Source organism: Podarcis pityusensis, assembly GCF_964106645.2.
Source record: "Podarcis pityusensis genome assembly, chromosome: 1".
Classification (NCBI taxonomy): domain Eukaryota; kingdom Metazoa; phylum Chordata; class Lepidosauria; order Squamata; family Lacertidae; genus Podarcis; species Podarcis pityusensis.
Window position 1 is genome coordinate 101,015,065 of NC_138028.1, and position 24,501 is coordinate 101,039,565.

General features: G+C 40.0%; 1 protein-coding gene across 15 annotated transcripts in view; it reads left to right on the forward strand.

Annotated features, from left to right (window-relative positions):
* Positions 1–24,501, forward strand: part of ARHGAP15 (Rho GTPase activating protein 15) — a 379,294-nt gene that overhangs the window by 13,579 nt on the left and 341,214 nt on the right. The window lies entirely within an intron of this gene.

Below are 24,501 nucleotides of genomic sequence, written 5' to 3' on the forward strand. Positions count from 1 at the left end.
GGGCTGGGACAACCTCTGTAGAAGATTTTGGGGACATTGGGGGGGTGGAGGCTGCAACATTCAGTTTTGTAGTGGATTAAAATACTTTCACCAACTAAGGTGCGCCAATTAATGGACAACCAGATATTTATTTAAAATCATAAGTAATTTTTAATGCACATACTGTAAGAACTGCAGGTAGCAGATTTGATATTGCAGGAGACTTTCCTACTACTACTCAACACAGAATGGAAGTTGCTTCTGATATAGTTTCTGTGATGTATGTACCATCTGAAAATATAGAAATTACATCCCCCCACAAAAAAGCAATTGATTTGTTCATCAGAATACATATGTGGATTTAATTCACTAAAAACTAATCAATTGAAAGCCATATGATTAATCAGCTAAAAGTTCTTTAATCAGGTGACAGCTCTAGTTTCATTGTATTCATATTCAGCAATCTACTAAGCCTGCTGTATTGGAACTTTTGACTCTGTGCCAATTTTTCTTTGCCAACTCACTGAATTTGTCTAAGCCTTCAGATGTTGCTGCCAATCATACAAAAAATATATGCTGCAAAACATAGTTGAAAAAGTACAAGGCCTTTTGTGGCAACCATGAAATATCAAGGTTCGTTTGATGTTGCAGATGTGTAGAACATGTTGTATTTTTAGCATTCATGGCTGCATACATGTACATACTGGGACTATTTTTCAGATAGAGATCAAATTGTTTCACCATTATGCATATAGAACTGGTGCTGTCAGCTGGCAACTTGGAGCAAAAATATGCTTAGTCCTTCTGTAGTTTTGCCTAGTTTTCAGTGGGAATTTCCATGCTGCTAAGACTAGTCCATAATAGATGAAATGATATTAATGTCTTATCTCAACTACACAAATCTTAAGGCTGGGCATGGACTCTATTAAGCAAGAGCTCTTCCTATGCTTTCTGTTCATATGCAGTCCCTCATTGTGCATGAATATTAACCATTTTCATCTCTTAAATCTCAGAGTGGTGCATTTTGTCTCATTCAGTGCAAATTCAAAGCATGTAACGTCTTTCATTGGTGCTCAGATTAAGAATCAGAGTCTGTTTAGTCATTCCAAAATGTTAATGAATTAGAGTTCTTTTTGATTAGATGAAACAGACTTGGTTGTCTTATTTATCTCTAATACACTATCAAAGATTCAGGAAGCTGTTTTCCTTTGTTTCTTGCTATCCTCCCCCTTCCCAGAACCTCGACTACTTGCCAAAGTTACAGCTAGCCAAAGAGACAAATAAAATTGCTAAAATTACTGGTGCTTCTGTTGAGTAGAGCTTTTTGAGCAACGTCAGGAGAGGCGAGGCTGTTGTGTGTGTTTACTTCACATCAAGCTTGTAGTCAAGTTTGAGGCTTGCTTTGTGAAGATTGTCCCGAAGTAGATCCTGATATTTAATTAATATGACATTAAATCACATTGAATTGATAAGAGTTGGCATCTCAAAGAAAGGTAATTGCCCGTATTGGTTTTGTACAAAAATAGAGCTGCTTGGAAAATGTGCAGCTAACACAGACTGTCAACTCCATTTATAGATCAATACGTGAAAACCGTTGATCAGGCAGGCATGTGTAACAGTAACACTTTGCATTTATTTCTTGTTTTTCTACTGCATTAAGGCTTACAGGTTTATCAGCTTCCAAAATATTTTGACTTCTGCGTAAATATGTAATCTGTTTAGTTTTAATTAAAAGAGACTGCAGTCCTTTCAAAATTGTTTCTAGCTTCATGATCCCCCCCTGCCCCCTCCCCCAGTTATAGCTGCAGGTAATTTTAGTTGAAAATGGATTATTTCCTTCTTGGAAAAGATCATTAGAACACATTTTTAAAAGAGTATATTTAGTGGAAGGGCTTTTTTTTGAAGATTTGTTTTGCTTTCTACTTTGTTCTTTCCTGGGAGAAATATAGACACTAACAAAAACATTTTCTCAAGCAATAATGGGCAAGACACCCATAAGATTCTGTTTTCTAATAAAAAAAAAACCTTGCTGCTTCAGATTGCCTCAAAACTAAAATTATTTTACTCCTCATGCCGTCCCTCCCCTGTCATCCCCCCCCCCAAGAGCTTATTTTCTTAGCCTTTATTGAACACAGAGACATTGCACATGACAGTCAGTGCACTGGATTATATATGGCTTCTCCATCTTGACTTTTACCGTGAGGTGCTATATGACAAAATGGCAGCGTCCAAATGGAAAAAATCTTGGCTGACAGATTGAAAGAATAAATTGAAGGGCTCTCATGGTTGGTTCAAGACCAGCATTGAAAAGTATCTGTTCCCAGCCAGTACTTATCTCAACAAATTAACATCTGTGACAGTCTGGAGCACAAGCTGAATGTAAATAACCATTTATCAAGTGGTAGCCTACAATGGTGTTATATAACCACTTGCAAAATCAGTCAGGTTTTACATTTTACCAGGTGGTAGTGAGAATTTTTAGTACTATTCAGCTGACCATTTTGGGGCCAGATCACACTGCAGTTGACTTCACCTGCTCTGGATGCATTTTTGTTGGGGGCCATTGACAAGTGTGAATTGGCCCCATGTATGCCAATAATGGCATACACTGCAGATGATGACAGCAGTCACGAAATTAAAAGACGCCTGCTTCTTGGGAGAAAAGCAGTTACAAATCTAGACAGCATCTTAAAAAGCAGAGACATCACCTTGCCGACAAAGGTCCGTATAGTTAAAGCTATGGTTTTCCCAGTAGTGATGTATGGAAGTGAGAGCTGGACCATAAAGAAGGCTGATTGCCAAAGAATCAATGCTTTTGAATTATGGTGCTGGAGGGACTCTTGAGAGTCCCATGGACTGCAAGAAGATCAAACCTATCCATTCTGAAGGAAATCAGCCCCGAGTGCTCACTGGAAGGACAGATCCTGAAGCTGAGGCTCCAATACTTTGGCCACCTCATGAGAAGAGAAGACTCCCTGGAAAAGACCCTAATGTTGGGAAAGATTGAGGGCACAAGGAGAAGGGGACACAGAGGACAAGATGGTTGGACAGTGTTCTCGAAGCTACCAGCATGCGTTTGACCAAGCTGCGGGAGGCAGTGGAAGACAGGAATGCCTGGCGTGCTCTGGTCTGTGGGGTCACGAAGAGTCGGACACGACTAAACAACAAATGCCAATAATGTTTTAGATCAGTGGTGGTGGGCAGGGCCCTTTTCAAACTTAAGGCTAGGTAGCCTTCTGATGGCCACATCCCAGTGGTGGGCAGGGCCAGAGGCTAAAGTGTATGGAGCAAACAAATGTAAATTGCACCCTTGTACAGTAGGCTAGTTTCTACACACCCTGTCTAAACACTCCTTTCTATACTATATTCAGGAAGCAAAAGTCAAGTACAAATTCCAGCCGGGCAAAAACACTTGGGGTGCAAAGCAGGACCAGTGAGGGGTGTGGCCTGGAGAAAGTTCTAAGGTTCAGGTAGACAGGCCTAGAAACATAGAATTGTAGAGTTGGAAGGGACTCTGAGGATCATCTAGCCCAGCCCCCTGCAGTGCAGGAATATGCCGCTGTCCCATATGGGGATTGAACCTGCAACTTTAGCATTATCAGCACTACGCCCTAACCAACTGAGCTATCCTGGAGAGGCACATTTGATCCCCTGCACAAATATAGAATGGGGGACACCTGGTTTGTGAAAAGGATATATGGGTCTTATTGGATCACAAGCTTAGCATGAGTCAATGCTTTTATAAGCTGTATTAACAGAAGTATAATGTCCCAATCAAGAGAAGTAATGGTCTTTCTTTCTTCTGCCTTGTTCAGACCACACCGGGAGTACTGTGTTGAGTTCTCGGCAACACAATTTAAGAAGGATGTTGACAAGTTGGAAGGTGTAAAGAGGAGGAGGACCCAGATGATCAAGGTTCTGGAAACCAAGCCTTATGAGGAATGGTTGAAGGAGCTGGATAGGTTTAGCCTGGGAAAGAGGAGACTGAGAGGAGATATGATAGCCATCTTCAGTATCTAAACTGCTATCACATGAGAGATGGGCAGTCTTGTTTTCTCCTGCTTGGAGGGTAAGACTCAAACCAATGGATTCAAGTTACAGGAAAGGAGATCCTGACTAAGCATCAGGAATACCTTTCTGACAGTAAGAGCTGTTCAACAGTGGAACAGACTCCCACAAGAGGTGGTAGACTCTTCCTTGGAGGTTGGATGGCCATCTGCCATATATGATCGAGTTGAGATTTCTGCATTGCAGGGGGTTGGTCTAGATGGCCTCTGGGATCCCTTCCAGTTCTATAGTTCTATAAAGCACAGTATTCAGAGTGAGATTTTGACTATTCTCCTATCAGCTAATTATTCTGAAAAAAGTCTCACCTGGTGGGATGTTTTGAGGGCAACACAGATACAGCTTCATCTGCAAGTCTTACATTTTTGAGATCAACTTCACACAGTGCTGCACTATAGGTGTTGAGTAGTTTCTTTGTGCTTGAACTCATGGCAAAATAAACACTGACATAGTACTTCACACATGATCATGTACACTCTCCCCCCCCCCCCCCCCATGTAAGAAAGCTGACGTAAACTAATCAGTGAGTTTAGGTTTTGTTCAGGAAACCTTGTCTCTAATCCAGATGAAGTTGAGTCCCCACCCCCCCATTTGCTTTCCATGTTACAGTCCCCTGGTGGGAGCTGCTTTTTTATGTGTTCATTCCTGTCGCATTATGGCTTTAATGCTAAAAGCCACAAACCACAACTGGTGAGACCCCACTGATGTAGTAGTAGGTATGTGAATTCAGGGGCACAGGATGAACCCATAGAAAAGTGACTTCTACAGCATGATTATAATATGAAACTTTTCACTGTAAAGGATGCCCGAGTCAAAATATAAATCAAAGCAATAAGGTGCTAATGAAAATCCAGTTTGGATGGATTTACCTCTAACTTTAGCAGGATTGAGGTTATAAATATATGGTGTTCTTTAGGTATTTTCCAGCTGCATAAAAATTACTTATTCACGAGCAGTTCTTGTGTGGCTACAAGAGCATTTCAGTAGCCCAGCCATGTGGGCTGTAGGAATGGTGCTGATTCTATAGAATAAAAAGAACCATATAATCAGACCATGCCCCCATGGTAGGGGGTCATTTAGATATTATCCTGCCTGTACAGGAGGCAGATATGAATAAGTGGCTCCCATACAGCTTGAAGAACATCTAAAGCTGGAATGTGTGCAGAGGAGGGCAACCAAGATAATCAAGGGTCTGGAAACTAAGCCTTATGAGGAGCGCTTGAAGGAGCTGCATATGTTTAGCCTGGAAAAGAGGAGACTGAGAGGAGATATGATAGCCATCTTCAAGTATATTAAGGGCTGTCACATGGAGGAGAGAGCATGATTGTTTTCTCCTGCTCTGGAGAGTAGAACTTGAACCAATGGCTTCAGGTTGCAAGAAAGAAGATCCTGACCAAGCATTCGGAAAAACTTTCTGACAGAGGTGTTCAGCAGTGGAACAGACTCCCATGAGAAGTGGTGGCCTCTCCTTCCTTGGAGGTTTTTAAACAGAGGTTAGATGGCCTTCTGTCATGGATGCTTTAGCTGAGATTCCTGCATTGCAGAGGGTTGGACTAGATGACCCTTGGGTCCCTTCCAACTGTATGATTCTAAAGAACATCTACGTATAAGTCAATATGGATGACCATTTTACCACAGGTATGACCTTGATATGGTGAAATTGTCCATGCTACGTGGCACGGAATGCTAAGGCAAACAGCAGAATGAGTCTCTAAGACTGCTGAGGTGGTATAAAGGACTGTGTCACCTTAGACTACAGCTGAGGGACACCAATTTTGAATATTCCCACATAAAACAAAATTCTCCCTGCAAACTGAAACTAGCATTATCAGGAAGAAAGGCCCAGCCCATTGCCAGCTGTGCTGGCTTCCTATTTGCAGGGAGTTGTTAATACAGGAAATCATGAAGTGAGGCTACTGCCCATACTGCTGCCATTTTCCATGCATTCTGCTACCACATTCTGCATCATGTGTAAACTTAGGCCTGGTGCCAAGTAAGAGAAGGCAAAAGAGCTCATCTGGACAGCTGGTTGTTTGCATTCTTACTTTGAAGGGCAGTGGGCTGAATTCTGATTTTGGAGAAGTGGGGTAAGGGTGATGGGGAAGCTAGTATGAAATCATAGCAATCTGAGCATTTGGTTCAGTTTGATAAGAATCACACTTTGTTGTTCTTTCCCTGGCCAGTAATTTCTTCCTTTCCTGTTTTTCTAGCAGCGATTATCTTAATACTTAAGACACATAGCTTGATTCATATGCAGAGTTAGACACGTCTAAGCTCATTTCTTTAGGGCTAGGCATCTTCTGTGTATTTTGCTACGTTTTTTCTAATACTGAGATTCTCCTATTTTATTGATATGCTATATGTTATTGGTAAAATAACTGTGCTCTGTATCTGTCCCTTTTCCTAGCCTGTTGGAGCAAGTTTCAGGTAACTGGAAGTAAGGATGACAAAGGCATCAAATTAAAATTCCCCTCCATTGTAAATTGCCCCCCCCCCCCCTATAGTTTTATCCATCTAATTTGCTGGAAAACACTCTAATGGTGTTTCATAGAAGAGAAATCTTCAGTACAATTTTTGAAAGCCAGATTTAATTTACTCCAACTCCTTGATAGAAAGGTTAGGCAGTATGATGAAAACTAGATGAAATACTGTGTGAGCTGGGATGGCTGCTCCGTCACCACCATCATTTTTATTTTTATTTTATTTTATCAAATAGAATGCATAGATTGGATAAAACGTTTTGAAAATTTCCAGGCTCTCCCCTATCCCCTATGTTCTGACATGTCATGCTGTGAAAATATTTTAGTCTATTTACCAAGTACAAATTAGTCTTGCCAAAGGTCCTGAAAGTTTACTACTTCTGCTTAGATCCTTGCACTTCAAAGGAGGATGCAACTCTGCACATTAGTGATCACACTATGTTGCCACAATTTTAAACTTGAACTTAGCTAAATTCGTTTATAATTCACTGCCGATTGAATGCTGCCACAAATGTACGAGGGGATACTTTTTTTTTTTTTGGTAAAGTTAGTCCTCTGATTACTAATTTGAATCAAAAGCTCTAACCTTGTTAGCATCTGGACTTATTTCCATAATAACAACCCCTTCAGAACCTACAAAGTAATGAATAATTGACAACAAATGAAATGTTTTGATAGTTGTCGGCACAAAGCATGTTTAATGTTTTGTGTTGCTTCCTAGCTAATTATGTAGATGACACATTTGTCAGACCTTGACTGCCATTAGAAACGTGTTTCCAGAGGGGAGAAAAACAGGCTATTCATAGAGTAATTAACTAGAATGCTCAATGACCTGTGAGAGATTCAAATGGCTGCCAGTTCAGACATTGTTTTGTTACAGAAGCAGAGGGGTAATTAAAATTCCAAATTACAGTGCTATGATGAAGCATTTGTTTGTTGACAGTATACTCTTACTCTAGTTTGTTAAAAAAAAAAAATTCTTTCAAAAAATGGCTTCTAATCCATTTTATGGCTTTAGGAGCTCTGTCTTTGAATTTACTGACAACTAATATTATGGTAAATTGCTCTTCCGAGAAGTACTGCAGGCTTTGGCAGTTTCATGGGAGCACAAGGTGGGTGGGATGGAATAGCAGCTCTTTCCCCTAAACTGACATACCATGTGCTGTCGCTGAAATGCCACTAAACTGCAGCCCATCTTGTGAAATGATATGTTCATAATTCCGCACAGAAGAAGATGTCTAGTTGCAGGGAGGAAATGGTTCAGGGAGAGGGATCGTAATCAAACAAATTGAGAAAGGTGTCTTAAAACATTACGGCAAAACCTTACTAGAATCGGCGCAGCGATGAGCATCATTTAGGCAAACGTTTCGAGAAGCAGATGTAGTTGGAGGAAAAGTGGCTGTGGTTGCGGGGGGAGAGGATTGAAAGTATAAAAGAAGACACCCCCCCTAAAAAAAACACTGCATCGTTCCCCCATCGTCTCTTATGGCCACGGCTAAGAATTTACATATTGAGAGAATATGTTTTTCTAACAAATGTAATGGGGGGTTTGTTGGAAGAGGCCAAGGTGGTAAAGTTCCCCAACAATGAATTTAATGTAAGCCCAAGTGAAATATTTATTTACTTTGCCAAAAGTGAGAATATGGTTCTGTTAAAAAGATCTGACAGAAGTAACATGGTGTTTGATGCAGGGAAGCTGACAGCGGCATGGAGTGAGCGCTGATTATCCTGAAGACACTGTCAGCTAGGATTGATTTCTACTTTCTCCCTTTATGTAACGGTTCCTGTAATACAGCTGACCCCAAATCACGTTACCTTGTCATCTCTCTGAATGGATCAAGAAGAGATGAGCTGAAAATAGCTAGGCACTGACCTTGAACTTGCCAGAACAGTGAGAAGTGACAGTGGCTTTGTGTATGTGTGTGTGTATGTGTGTGTGAGAGAGAGTGGGTTTCATGTACAAAGACAGCCAAGCTGCTTTTCAGTCCAGTTCACTACAGCAGCACAAGGGGGCAGAGCAGCATTAGAGATTACAGGTGAAGCCAATATTCAACTTGCTTCCTTCCCTGCTGCAAAAGTGCTTGCTTGTGCCAGTCAGATATTATTATTTTTTGTTATCGTACCAGTGAAGTCTTGTATAAAAAGCAGATTGACTGAAGTCTTGAGTAAAATTTGGACCTAACTGAAGAGTCCGAGTAGAACCTGACGGTGACTTCCTACACCTTGAATTCCTTGCTCACCTGTGCCGATGAATGAGAAACCAAATCTAGAAAATAAAATGCCAAACAATATCAGAAATGGCAGGCTACCTCCATGAGCTCCATGGTCCACAGTGCATCTGAACTACCTTCCTTTTGAAGCCAATATGAGAGAGAATAAATAGAGTTGCATACATGAAAAGGCTCATATAGTTGGTAGGTTTCTACTTTTCTTATTTATTTATTTTTAAATCTAAGTTTGTGGCATGTTAGTATGCAAATTGCGCTCTTCAGTTCACCCCTCATTTGTCGTGCACACGTACCTTAGAAAAGATGCCAACACAGATAGTTATGATAGACATCTATTAACGTGCCTGATGCCTAGAAAAAAGATACTCATCTACTGTGTTTTCTCCTTTCCAACTTTTTTCCTTAGCATTTTAATGGAATCTTGGCATCCCTGGTATCAAAAGCCCTCTGCATCGAGGCACCTGGCTTCAGTGTTGTTTTCCACAGTGAAACATTGCTGAGAGCTGACATGTGTTAAGGATGTGTCTATTTTATGTTTCATTTTGTCGTGGTCTCGTTCCCCCCACGCCCCCTTTACTGAGCTTCAAGCAGGAAAACCATGTTTCTCAACTTGGCAAAGGGGCTATTGATAAAATGAGGGCATGCATGCCCCCTCAATATGGCTTCATTGCTTGGTCATAATCTAAATTCTTAAGTCCTTTGATTTCAGGCTTTGACTGCAGCACATGCATTCTGGGCTAGACACCCTTGCTTTGCAACTCCCAGATCTTAAGGGGCTCTTAAACATTCATGTTGGCTTTTAGCTTGGCAATCTGGAGGTGGAGCTACTTCAAAATCTTCCTTTGGTATGAAAGCAGTTCTCTAAAGAGATCTTGTTCCTTATGTACAACCTGGTTGAAAGGTATGGGCTAGAGGAAAAATGTTCCCCTGGAGTTTTGTTCCTGCTTTCATTGTGCTAGGCTTTTAATAAGGGACCCTATTCCCTGACGTGCTAGAAGTGAGTTTATTGCTACCATCTGTTTAATTGCCCTCTCAGTTTTCTTTGGGGAATCATGAAAGTATTTTACCCTGCCTTTGAATCTCTTGGTTCTTTTAAAAGACTGGGTAAAGTACACATCAATTTCCAAAGAGTATATTAAAAACTGATAAACAGCAGCATCTCTGAACAGTAAAACTCAAGGAAAACAATTTTTTAGATGAATGTTTGTTGTTTGTTATCAGCAAACACGGTGCTTGCTGTACAAGTAAATAAACAGGGTTGTGGGCTTTTGAGTTGTTCATTTTGCTTTTAGCTTTTCCTCATCTGAAATTGTTATTTTTTTATTATTTCTATCTCATAATTTCTTATTAAGCATAGTTTATACAGCCCTCTTACCAAGGATATCACAGAAATGAAGTTGTATCTTGAAACATACACGTGTTTTAAGGAGAGCTGTGACCACTGGGGTACAAATAACTCTAAATGGAACCCCAAACTCTATGTGTGGGTCCATTACACATTCCTAGAAACAATAATTGTAATAACTGTATGTAAACTTTGTATTACACACTATGAAGTAAAGCAGGACACTTCCAAAACTATCTTATGGTAACCATGATTTGAAGAATAATACAGGTCACCATGGTTCTGAAAGTGCTGGTGTTCTGTAGTAGATAAGTGGCTGGATTTGAACCACCTGAGTTCAAATTTCACCTCAGCTGTGAAGCTGCTTCATTATCTCTTAGGCTACCTTACCTTCATGTATTCATTATGAGAAAAGCAAGGGACAACACCTGTAAAACCTGAGCTTTGTGAAGGTGATGTATTTTACTTTTTAAATAACTCCTGTTGCTTTTCTCAAGGTCTGCATGATTACTAAGACATACTGCAAATTCTTTATAAGCATCTGTTTGAAGTGGAGGAATTGCAATGCTAAATACATATAGAAAATACTGCTCAGAGGAGTGGTGGCACTGAAGAATACACATTCTGTAACATTTGTATTATTTTGTTAAAATTGGGAAAATCAGCTCCCTTCCATGTACATGTCATGCTCAAAATGCTATTAGAGTCGAAATATGTAGGTACTGAAACTGAGAAGATTTGATCAAATTTCCCACAGCTAGTTTTGGGCACCTGACCTGCTTAGTTTCCCACAGGGGAAAAGAAAGCTCTGTTTCTTTAAATTCCCAATGAGAAGGGACATGTGTCTCCTTGCATTGAGTTACATTACATCACATCATGTGGCACAAAGTGACCCAACTCAACGTGACAGGAGAAGTAAAGAAAACAGATTCTTTTAACCATGCGTGTATATATGTATAGACCACTTTTAACAAAATGATGGCAATAAAGATATAATGAAGGGAGATGTGTACTTTTTCCACAGAGCCTAATAACATAGACTGCAGAGCTTGTCAATTCTACTTTACACAACTTAAATTACAACAGGCATTAAGAGTGTTGCTTGCCATAGACAAAGAATAATCAAATGTTGCTTCTGCCTAAAGCAGTCATTTTTTATTAAAATGTAATAGGTCGCTGTATATACATTTTTAAAAGTAATTATTGATTTGGGTCCCAGTTCAACTGAACATGTATGCAGCAGTGGGGTATTGGCTGTAGTGCCTCCACTGAGCTCACAACTAAGTCCTGTGATTCAGAGATGTAATTTGTGAGAACCAGCACTCCCCTTCCTATAGGGTTTATATGTACAATCCTAAAAGTACAGCTGAAAACTGTAGGGGTATATGTAGACCTGAGGGGAAGTGCACAGTGCCTGGCCACTTATATGGAGGGCACTGCATCATTCATCCCAACATGAATCTGTATATTAACATTAGAAAAATATCTAAGCCTCAGTTTAGAGGTACAGTCAGCACCTGAATCCATTTCAGTCAGCACTTGAATGCATGAACTGACTCCACTGAAAAATATTGTTTGAAGTGACAGGAAAATTATGCTGGTTTGATTTGTAATTGCTTGTTCACACATGGTAGTTGTTGTCTGATGATGGAGCCATCAAGCGATGAACACAGAATGCTGCAGCAACTTTGTGTATATCAAGTTTTGTCTGTGTAGCTCCTTGCCTGATATTATGGTGGCTGATGGAACTTTGAAACACTATTTTATCTATCAGAAACTTGTGATACTTTAAAAAAAACCAACCTCCCCCCCCCCCGAGCAGCGACTACAAAATATTTGTACCTGATAAATTCTAAACTGCATTAATGCACAAAGTGTGGCTGCCCATGGTTACAGTTATTGAAGTTGTAACTGAAATGATGTCTTGCTTATTTGATCTTCAACCAGTAGCTCTTATCCGGAAGCTTTTGTTTCACATTAAAGACACTAACGATTGTCTCCACAAAGTGAGCAGCTTAATAGTCAGAAAATGTTAAACCAGGGTGTGGAGGGGGTTGATAATCACCTTTGATAGCTCTTCATTGCAACATCATATACCAGCCATGAACTGCAAGCCAAGTATTAATAGATCTGTTTAATAAAACAACTCAAAGTCCAATCTTAAACAGGATTTATTAGCTTGTGCTCCTCTAGGCAAAGCCACAATTATTCAGTTTATACCTGAAAAGGGAGTGAGGAATGTTTTCCCTGCTCCTGCATCAAAACTGCTCAGTTTGTGTGTATGAAATGACAGCTTCCACCTTCCTCTTTTGAATCCAGCTTCTAGTTTTTCAGAGGGAGAGGGAAGAGAATCATAAACACACTGTTCATCTGCTATAGAGCTGCTGTGACTGCCTTTAGGCAGGTAACTATGGGCCTGTGTTCCCATCCATGGTGTCTGCATTGGGTAATGGCTGACTACCAAGTTTGTTGAATGATAGACACATCTTTATCCCCACTGCAACTTTTCCCCCAATTGCAGAACTTTAATTTCTCCTTTAGGAATGAATGACAGCCATTCCGTTTGTAAGGACATATCCTGGGGTACTCAGAGTAAAACCCAACAGAATTCAATGGGATCTTCTGAAACCTTAGTCAGATTTTCAGGTGCCATGGGACCCAAACTAGGGCTTTTGTGGTTCTGGTTAAGATATCTTTGTTAATATCAAAGTAAAATGCTGCTTCTCAGCTCTAGAGTCCAAATGAAAGAGAACAGTATGTAATTTCAGCCACCTTTTAACTGTTGAAAGAGAAAGAAAAACACTCAAAAGCAACTTAGTTTTTTAAAGGAAAATAAAAGAACAATACTTTTGTAATTCTGCATTTCTGATGAAAATCACATATAGGGGTTCTTGAAGAATTCAGTCTTTGTAAATTCCTAAGAATGTACCTCTCATCTACTGGGTAACTGGCCTAATGTGTGGATCAGAACTTAAGTTAGCCACTGGATTTTTGATGTTCACGTGTTCCGGTGCAGTGCTCTGTTTTAAAAAAAACATATTAAAATGTCTAGACAAACAAGCTTTGATGTACAATGGGGTATACTATGTATGTATGGTATTACCCTTCTAAGTATTGCCCTTCTTGGAATTACAAATCTGGCTTTTGCTCAAATTGGAAAAAAAGCTTCCTCCTAAGATCAAATCCCTAAATTTTATCTTGATGAAATAATGTTTGATCAGTGGATGATCAAAATGAGGAATCTCTTCTTTGAAGTTTGATTGACACAGGTGATTCTGAAGTCAGAAACATGTTTGGTCATATAATGTACTGTAGAACTCAGCTCTGAAAGAAGAGGCACTATGAGAGGCATGGGAATATAAAGTGTTCAAACTTTTAATTTGGTCATTTTTACTGTCTGTGAATACGAATTCCCTTACCTGATTACTGTGTGAAATGTACCATGTACTGGAATCCAGGAAGATAGTCTTTCAGTTGTAATTGTGAGTTTAAACAATGGAAAGACATCTTCCCTAACATCTTTCCTGGGAACGGTTCATACCAGATAAATGTAGCCATCAGCAGACAGCCGTGTTTTATTTGTGATGCATTCTGACTTTGTTTATTAAGTAATCATTTCTGGGTACAAGTGTCAACACAATTTGCTTTTTGAATAATGTGAAGCAGATAACCTCAATTAGCAAGCAATTACGGTAATTTTCATACTAAACGCTCTCCTTAATTGTTTTCGAAACCTGAAACTAAAACTGTAATAAATAATGAATGGTGAGAATACATTGATTTAAGGGGCTCCATGGTGATTTTTCTATAGAGATGTGCTCAACCTACCAAGCAAAATTCCAAAAACCAGTATGGGTTCAATGTGGATTTGGCCGGCTGGGATAAAAGGCTTAATCATGGACTTATACTTTGCCTTCTTCCTCACAGTAACTCTTCCTTATATCTCCTCTTATAAGATACCATGTTCTTCTGTTCTTCTGTTCCTTCTAGAATCTATCCAATACACGCTCCTTCCTGAACTTATTTAATCTGATAGATGTCCTGCTCTGATAGATTTCTGTTAAAAGAACCCTAGTTTTCTTTTGGCCATTATCTATTGCCTCATCCACTGAAGTACCCACTATTTCCACTTATGTCTACTTATACTTTTAAACTAGGCTGCCAAATCCATATGGGGATCTGAGAGATGAGGGAAAGGGTGGGTTGGCCATATGAAGCTGTAATTTAAATACCGTGGAACACGCTGGATGTTGTATATCCTATGGCAGTTTGTTCAGTAGCTCTGTTTTGTAAAATCTGCATGCATTGTTGCTCAGATCCAAGACTTGTGAAGCCTGTGAACCCGTTTATTCACTCCTGTCTTTCAGGGGACCCCATAAGAGCACCAAAAGAAATAGCTGCTCAACGATTTGTTTTTTACTGGATTTTTTTTTTAATAAACGTGACAGAAACCCAGTCAATAATATGAATTTAATACCTGCAGTGGGTTGAATGTATGTTTAAATTGAAACAGGTCTATTCCTCAGTATTAACAGCATTCACACATGCTCACAAATGGGAGTGGGGGAACAGGATCAAAAAATTAGTGTCACGTGCAAAAATGCCCTCACACCTTATTTTCGGATCATAAGATCACTATTTTTATAGTCAGTTGTTCAGGCTGTTGCAATAAACCTCACAACGTAGTAGAAATACCAACAGAAGCATCTTCCAAAGTGTGAAGGAAGAAAGTTTGTAGGAAAGGGCAATGCTAATGGTACTGGATATAACAGGGCACTTTAATATTTAATTGTGCGGCTTTGTCTTAAGGTTCTAAACGGTCTGTTAATAAATGCCCCATAGTAAGCAGGGTCATGTGTATTACTTCAAATGGATAAACAACAGCCCAGATTCAACTAATGAGCTGTTCTAGCAGGAACTGGCAGTGCAATGGGGCTTTCTCCCTTCCCCTCCCCATGTGTCCCCCATCAGCTCTGGGGGCTTGGGAGAACTCCCAGAGCAGCATGCAAGGTGAGGAGAGGGCAAGTGTGCCTTCTAGGAAGCAGAAATACTTGTGCTAATGGAACAGTCCTTGTAATGAATTCACCGCACCACGTGTGTTCTGTGCCCCTGGTCAGATTATAGGAAGTGCTAGCCTCCTATCTAAGGTGAGGAACCTGCAGGCCTCAAAATGTTGCTGCACAGCAACTCCCATCATCCGTAGCTGTTGGCCGTATATGTGAAAGGCTGCACCTGTTAAAATTCCCAACAAGTGGAAAGAATTGACTGAGGGTATCTGCAGTCCATCACAGGGACAGATAGCAACTACTCTGGAGTAATGTTTTGGGGGAAATTCAGTTAATGATATAGTAAGCACAGGTTCTGAGCATCTAAAAGATTTCACTGATGAGTAAAAACATATATGTTTAAAAAGTGTTTTATGTAATTTTGTGACATATGCCTAAACATAAACAAGGCTCCAAGCAGCGGCAATGAGAAACATTTTGTGGGATCCCCTCCCTGCACCCCAATCCCTTATTCACCTTGTTAATGTAGATGTCCACTGCAGTCTGTTAGATGTCTAAATAGTTGAAAGTTGCACTCAGATGTTACAGGTGGTGTGTGGTTTATAGTTTTAGCCATTCTACACTGTACACTGCTTCATCCACACTGTTAACAATAGTACATATTTCATCCGTCGTCTTCTAATTATTGTTAACTTCAGCAAGCACCATTGCAAAATCCATCAAAAATGAGTTTTCACAGCAGTGCTTTATGTGGCCATTGATTTTCTCTCGTGTGGTTTTTCTTCATGTGCCTTGTTCTCGGTGACCCTGAGACTCAGCTTTGTTCTGGACTTGTAGCCCATGGCAGTAAAGTGGGGGAGATGAGGCATGAGCTGAGATGTAGAGCATGCATAAAGGAGACGACATGTAAAAACTGAAATGACATGGCAGCTGAAACATCTTGTTGCTCATCCGGGTTGCATGTTTGAGGAGAGAATGGGAAGTAAATTGTGATATGCAACTGAATAACAGCCGACAGGGTGGATGGTTTTAAGGTATGCGGATGCTCAGTCACATAGTGCAGGCAGAAGGCCAAAGGACAAGGAGCTGTTGGGTGTCCTTACAGTCAGATTGTAGCCTTATAGCCTAAAAAGACGAGGAGGCATTGATTTACAAAAACATAAAACACAGAGCTCATCTAAACTCTGGAAAGACAGAGAGCACCAGGCTTTAAAATGAATTCGACATGCTGTTTTATAACAATTTGAAATTCAATAGCTATCATATGTGACATAATATTTTTGCACCTTAAGTATCTAATTGTTATGTATGCTTGCTACTAATAATAATGGCACACCTGCCTCATGTCATAGGAAGCGTACATCAGTCACTGAAACATGCATGGCTTTGTGATTTTCCCATTAAGCTTGTAGCATTGTTTTTCAGCTCTAACCTAAGGCTTTGTCTGTACCAGCTATTGCACTTAAGTTATTCCTAGGACTCACCTGTGTCCCAGGAGACCCTTGATCTGACCTTTATGTGCTTAAAGATGATGTGCAAAATCGCAGGCATAACTTGCAAATAAATCCTCTGGCAACCAGAACTCTAGCCAGCTGCTTTAAAGGGTGGGTTGGAAGCTTTGTTGCTGTGCAGATTCTTTGAAGTGGGCACCTTCCTGGTCTAGTTACTTTTATTGAAGTGAAGTGTTTCCCTTTCCTAATCACAAAGTAATTAGACCACATTCTGCTTATGAAATAATTACCGGGAGGAAAGGAACCTGTTTCTTAAGCAGGCTGTAGGCATGCTCAGGCCCGAACACACAAATGCTCAAACTGTGAGGGGGGGACAGAGGTACACATGCAAGCTCCACTCCCAACACCCCCAGGGATGTGGGCTCCTCTTTAGATCTTTGTGTGATTAAGCCCTGTTAAGGCAGGGCTCCCAATCACTGAGCCATTTCTGAAAGCATTCAGCTACGTGTGCTGAACCTCCCTTCAGACCACCATGTTAAAGGCCCAGTGGTCTGAGGAGGCTCCCGCACACTTAGAGACAGGGATTGTATGTATGCCCTCATCCATGCTTTGAGCACTTGTACATTCACATGAATGCCTGACCACAAGTTGTAGAGCACGAAAAGCTCCAGCCATCTTGCCTACCTGAAACAGCAGGCTGCAAGGCCTATCTATTTGCAGTTTTATTTTTAAGCATCTGTTCTAGCATGTCAGTTCTGGAGTTTTCTTTAGCCAACATTCACAGGATTTATCACTGTAGGAAATGTCTACCTTTGATTCATTCTCAGTGGAGAAAACCCAGAAGAGCCATAATTGGGAGTGCTACCTTGGATATGAAGAGGACTGCACCTGCTGTTCCAATGGCCTTACCCTTGGAAGCGCAACTGGTGCAAACAGTCCTAACTGATTAAGACTACCCCTGAGTTGAAGACTACAATCCAAGGGTGTTTGTCGCACAGTTTTGAGGCACTTATTCATTATGGTCCAAGCCACTGAAGGGGCCACGTGCCCTTCTTCACACACAGATAATTGGAACGAAAACAAAACAAATGTGATGCTGTTGCTGAGCTCACTGTCTGAACAAGCTGTCTCAGTAGAAACATCAAGGTACTAGGCAATATCATCACATTTGAAATGAATTGACTATCCACCTTGTTTGCTTTCCAGCTTTCCTAATTTATTGGCTGTATTTGTTTTTCTTATCTATCCTGTGACATACAAGGAAATGGAGGAAGAGATAGAGAAATGGCTATTCCCCAGGTTGGGGTTTTCTTGTTTGCTTTTTGTCAATTTACTTTTGGCCCTTTTTTCATTTATTATATTGTTCTCAGAAGTACTTTAAGAAACTTTAGACCTTAAAATTATAATAAAAAGATGTATTTCACAAAAGAAAACTTAGCCCTCAGACAGTTCTCTGTGGAATAATAAAACAAACATATGCCCGCATCCAAAGCCCCTTCGTGAAATGAAACCGAATGCTGAGAAGGAATCCCATGACCTTCACAAGCAGGAGAGCCTCTTCAATTTAAAGCAAAAGAAACAAAAATATTGCCCTGCTTTAAAAATGCCACAGTCGTCTTTAATTAAATACTCAACTCTGAATGAGACACTTTTTGCTGCTGTTGTTTATACTTACAAATATTTTGATCAGGACTAAATTTAAAATGTGTGTTTTGTGAATAAACTTCCTTGGCTGCTCTTTCTTTATTGGTGCCATAATTTTGACTTATGGGTATTTTGATCCTGTGTAGAGGCTAGCTGCGGCTGCATGATGATAATCTAAATTATAGTCTGATTTCCATTCTAGCAGCTTTTTCCTCCCCCACCCCCAACAATCACCTTAGTTTCAGGCAGTCATCTTTGTGATAATAGAGGTATTGATAGAAAGAGCTATTGAAAGCATTCCCCTTTCTATAGCTTTATCATTGTATTATATTTGTTTGTTTGCTTGTTTGTTTGGAAATGGTATGCCGCCTTTGAGACTTTTACAACAGAAAGATGGTATATAAATATCTTAAATAAGAAATCACAATTTTTTGCTTGGCATGCTAAGTACGCACAGTTTTGATTAACTGCAACACAGCACACAGTGTTAGCATAGAGGAAGGACTTCCTGCAGGAGAAAAAGTGATCACTTACAATATTTTGCAGGCTGCCCATCTAAACCCATCATTGCCTGGCACCTACACACTAAGGGCAAGGTTCCAGCGAACTTGTGAGTGGGCAGCATGCCATCTGAACAGATGGGCATGGAAGTAGGCAGCCAGTAGACCATGTATGTGCATCAACTGTGGGTGTTGAGGGCAAGATTCCCAATGGAGAGTGTCCAAACAGCTGTCTGGCCTGAGCCAACATGCCTACGACCAAGGAAGAGTGCCATCCCTAAATCCTGCTGAGTTGGATTAACCTTCAAAAAATAAAAATTGCTTCTGCAGTAGCATAAGGTGAGCTTTTGGCTTGTTTAAATCTGGGAGAATGAATTAGGCAGGCGAGATAAAAAGAAGCACTAATGAAGCATCCACTAGAGGGGAATAAATATAGGGCAAGGAGTATTAAAAATACCACTAACACAAGGGCATTTCTCAGTAGATATTAGCCAGCAGTTTGTAGCATTCTTGTTAACTCTTCAGCTCCCGGAATGGTAAAAACTTTCAAAAAGGGCAACATTCCAGCAGAACTGAAACACCCTTCTGGTGGAGCTATCACATTTTCCAATGTGTCATTTTAAATACACTGGGAACGTTGTTATGCCCTATTCTGCAGCTCTAGTTGTATGCGAGTATGAATGCGTGCATAAGAATGTGAATACTATGGATGCAGTTCTCAGCCCAGCAAATGAGTTGTCCTTAGCTAGATCACTTTATTAGTATCTAATTGTTTGATATAACAGGACACAATGGGAGAGAAAACTGCTGCTGCTTTTGCCAACAGCTTTGGTATTGGACTTGAACCTGGGGAAACCACTCTTCATATTCTGTTCTTGATGGTCTTTGAACTTGATGATTCTTTAACTTCCGTTACCTATCTGTAAAATGGGAGTTACTGTGACCTGTTTTTTAAAAGATGAGTTAAACATTTTGAAACATGCTATATTAATGCTTATTAAAACTCAACCAATAAACCTGGCTAAGTGCCATGGAAACTTTATGAGAAAATTTTAAAAAATCATTGTAAAAATCAGAAAATGAAGCTGAGATTCAAGGCTTCAGCAACAGAAAGTCAAGTACAACTAGGATGTGATTGATTATAAGTTCATGCACTAGTTTATATGTTATGTCTTTCATAGCAAACTCATTTGCAGCATTTTCCACTAGGTTTAGTTGTTTCATGCCTATAACTTGTAGCTCAATTTCCCATGTGAAATGGCTGCATAGGAATCATGTCCTACAACCATACGTTCTTAGTAATGGCAGGAAAGCTCAACATAAGACAGAGTAAGCCTATACGTATATAGAGTAAGCAGCTCTACATACTACTGTAATTATGCCATTCTGAAGATTGGTTCAGGCTGATTCTACATATTGCCTATAATGTATGACCTGGCTCTAAGATGACTGATACAATTTCACATTTGTAACTGAGCAGATTTGGGTCGGGCCTACACTTGTGAGAGAGACCAAATGAGAACCTCATGTGTATTGCTTTAAGCCTCATACAAGAAGGATGTGACAAAAGAATAGCAGTGTTTCATAAAAGGAATGAATTGAGTCAGGGAACTAAGAATATAGCTTATCATTTTGTTGTAACTAAGATAATAAAAACAAAATATGACCCCTGGCCTATATAGTCTAGTATCCTGTTCCCCAAAGTGGCCTCTCATGTCCCTTCAGGAAGTCCACAGGCAGGACATGAAAACCATAGGCTCTTCCTTTCTGTTGCCCACTCCCACCAGCTATTATTCAGTGATCAATAAGCTTGGGCTCTGAATTTGACCAGTCCCTTAGGCCATCTAAGATATTAGCCACCATCCCATCTTGCAGAAGTGAATTTCAAAAATTATGTGCTGTATCATCAGACGTATACCCTAATTTTCCTTTAGAAAGTACAGAGCACATAAGCACCACAGCATTAGGTGTTCCCAGATCATTAAATGTGTCCACCATGTCTTGCTCCTTTTTATAAGTTGACCCAATCTTATAGGAGAACCTATTGATTTATATGTATACCTCCAACCTTATGGCTTTAGTTGCAACAGCAACCAAAATACAAAGTAAGTGTCAAGGAACTGACATCGGAGCTAGAGGTGGAGGGAAGGCTCTCTAATGATGCTGGAGAAGGGCCCAGCAGGGAGAGAGGCAGCTCAGCAGATGGGGAAGCAATTCAGTGCAACACCAGGAATAAGGAGGGGCAGATGGGGGAATCGGCGAGAGGGCTCCCAGACTCTTCACCGGACACCAGCGGGGAGAGCACTGGTCCTCCGCTACCCACGCCCTCCCTGCGCAGAAGACTTCCGCGCAGAGAAAGTAGGAGGAGACTGGGTGTCAAACAACTTTTATGTTGGAAAGGGTTTAAGAAACGCCCACTGACGGATTCTGCTAGCGACTGAGGCAGCCACAAATTGAAGGGCTGTCCAGACAGAAAGGTTTACCAAGGCAACATAGCCAGGAGAGGCGGCAACTTATGCACGAGCAACCCCATACCATTATAGCAAGCCATTGCCCTGATTCAGCTATTGTGACATGGCACATTAGGAGCAGTTCTTCTTTCATGCAGTCATCCAGAGGGTCACACAATATTCTGAAAAACTAGTCAGATCTAGACATCTGGCACTTGATTCTGCTGAGGTTTGCTAGGACAATTAACATACATAACAGTGCGAGCAGATCAATAAGGCTGTAACATGCATCTACATACAGATGTGCTCCAAGCAATGTAATCCAATTAATCCATGGTATGAAGTAAGGTGCATAGAAGGTGCAAGTGAGAATGTATACACTAACTAAAATATATTGGACCACTGCTCAAGGTTTTCAATCCCTTGCGGGGTTACTCACAAGCAATGCTTGTTGTTCAGGACTCTTAAATCAGGGCTCTGGTTCAGTGCAATATGTGTGCAATAACACATATTGATTTTCTTTTATTTAAGATATTATACTGCTCATTATCCAGATTAAGTTGGGACTGTTTATAATAAATTTCATTGATATCTTGCAGGATTGGGAGGGAAGTACCTCCATAGGCTTGAGCATGAAGGAAGGCTCTCTTACTCTGTTAAAAGGTCTATAAGGTTTTGATTTATAACTGAACTGAGGGTCAAGGCAAGCAAAGCCATTATCATTATTCTTACACACACTAGGGAACTGAACTGTGTACAGAGGGCAGTGTACTTAAAAGGAGACGTAAGGAAGGAGAATGTAACACAGATCTGTGTTGTTGTTTTTTAAAAAATCTGACGTTTACAGATTCAAACAAAGGAATGTGATATAGTACTCAGACAGTAAATGTACAGTCCAGCTTCTTTATTAAACAACGTGTGGCTAAAAGTTCTAGTTCCAAGCAGGAGTGAAAGCAACTTCCTTTTACTTGTTCTACTTAAGGACCCAGTATTATTCCACTGCAATATCATTCTTTTTCACTAGGAGCTACTTCCTTGTTCCAATAACCCTGGTAGCCCTCATTCTTGGAACATGTTGCAGTTGTGTTCTGATTCTTGGTAACCCTAAGTTACATGCATTTGTTCCATTTTGCTTTTCACAAAGCTGTTCGCCATAAAGTTACATTGTCAACCCTTGGTTTACTTCAGGATAACTGGCATATTTTTGCAGAAATTCTGCCTTTGCAGAAACTGACAATGACTTCATTCCTGGATGCTAGGAGAAATCTAGCAGTATTGTTATACCCTTTAGCTAACTTGGGGGGAGGGGGGAGGGAAGAGGGGAAAGTTGCTGAGGTTGAATTTAACAAAACCAGATTTGCCCATAGACTTGCAAGCGCTTAGTGTGTGGACTTTTTAATGCTTCAGGTGACATTGCTGCTGACTGAAGAACGTTCATCAAATCATAAAACTGCTGATAAGCCAGCTTTCCCGAAAAGGAACCTTCTGAAGGTTTCTCAGACTTTCTTAATACTTGAAGCTTAGTGGAAATGATTGAGATTATTAGAATATGTGGTGGAAAATGGGAGAGATCCCAAGGGTTTGACCATGCACTATCCCTTATGCCCGAATCTTAAAATATCATACCTGCTCGGAGTGTTAACAGCACAACATTATTGTTAACATGAGTGTGATATCATTTTGGGGTCATTACACTAGCACAGTGACATTGGCAGGCCTCATCCTAAGTACTCATATGCTAGACCAACAATTTTTCAGATTAGATTATTAGTCTGTGGGAAATCGTCATTTTTCTATCTTTCTTTTGTCTAGTATCAACATCTATACATAGCAGTGCCAATACATTGTCTAAAATGGATATACTATATTAGAAAGGTGACACACTGATATATAAGCATAGTGTATATGTGCATAATTTTTATTGATTCTCATGATAGCTCTTTGAGGGAGGTCACTAATATTCCTTTTTAAGCACTGCCCACAATGTTATAACACTTCTCACTTTTCACTTATCTGTTGAAATCAAGAATACACAACATACGCCTGTGTGTGTGTGCAGAACGTCCAGTTTTCCCTCGGCTTAAAATTGCAGCATTAAAGTGCTTCACTTTAGCTTGATCACTCCCAACGTATTCTCTTTGAATCACTGATGGAGTATCATTTATTGACCCCCAAGGAATGCTGGGAGGTCATTTTCTTTCATTCTGGGTAGAGAAATGATCTCACAACTTTATCTGCTATGTTATATGTAAAAGTATAATTAAGAGTGGGGATCTTTGAGAGAATAAAAATGATATAGACCTGAATAGTTTAGATAGGGATGTTGTAGCATTAATATTAGCACCAGATCTGTATAACATTAAAAGATATGGAGAGGGGAGATAAATGGAACTAATTTATTTTGAATTTACACACATGCCTCAGTTTGTATTAATATTAAAGTTCTATCCAAAATCTAAATGGAAAGTCTGACATCTTAGAAGTTCTCTCAACAGCATCAGCAAATCATTCTTGTTTACCCTACATGCTAATAAAACGGGAGCATGACACTCCTGAAAACAAGATTGCAAAATACAGGAAATGTGGTCTGACATTTTTTTCTCCCCAAAGGAGGGACTGCCACTAACGAAAGTATTTCTTATGAAGGCTCGATTGCTTAAGATGCAGAATATTAAGAGAGAAAAACACTTTAGGACACAGCCATGTCACCAGCTGTTACTCATTTCTAATGAAATTGTTAAGTGATATTCCTCATAAATAGGTCAGCGAAACTTTTGAATCACAGAGACTGTTTTATCTGTTTTCTCTGTGAAACGTTGGTATTAAATTTAGAATGGGTAATTCATTAAGCTCATTAGCTATCACTGGGAGAGTAGAGCACTTTCTAAGATGTAGGTTTCAGGGCTTAAAACGTTAGTGCTTACAAATAAACATGAAAGCAGTGTGTGCCGTAAAATATGGGATCATAATATTTTAAAGTATATTTTGAGGGAGGCCCTCTGGATTAATTATGAACATTTTGTAGAGTCCGACATTTACATATAAACAGCATATATTATGGCTTCTTGTTAACTGTGTTTTACTATGAAAGAAGACAGGGAGCCTAGTTAAAAAACCAGTCAAAATTTACTGATTATTTCTGTTTTGGATAAAAATAACACATTTCTTTATGTGTTTCAGTCCCGCATGGCAAACTGTGGTTCCTTTTAAAACAAAGCACAATTAAAATCTACCAAGAAATAGTTTCTTATTTTGGTTCACTTACATAAAATGACAAGGAGGTAGCATCACCTCCACCCTTCAGGCAGATCAGTGCCTGGATGGGAGGCCAGGACCTGTGCCATGGAAGAGAA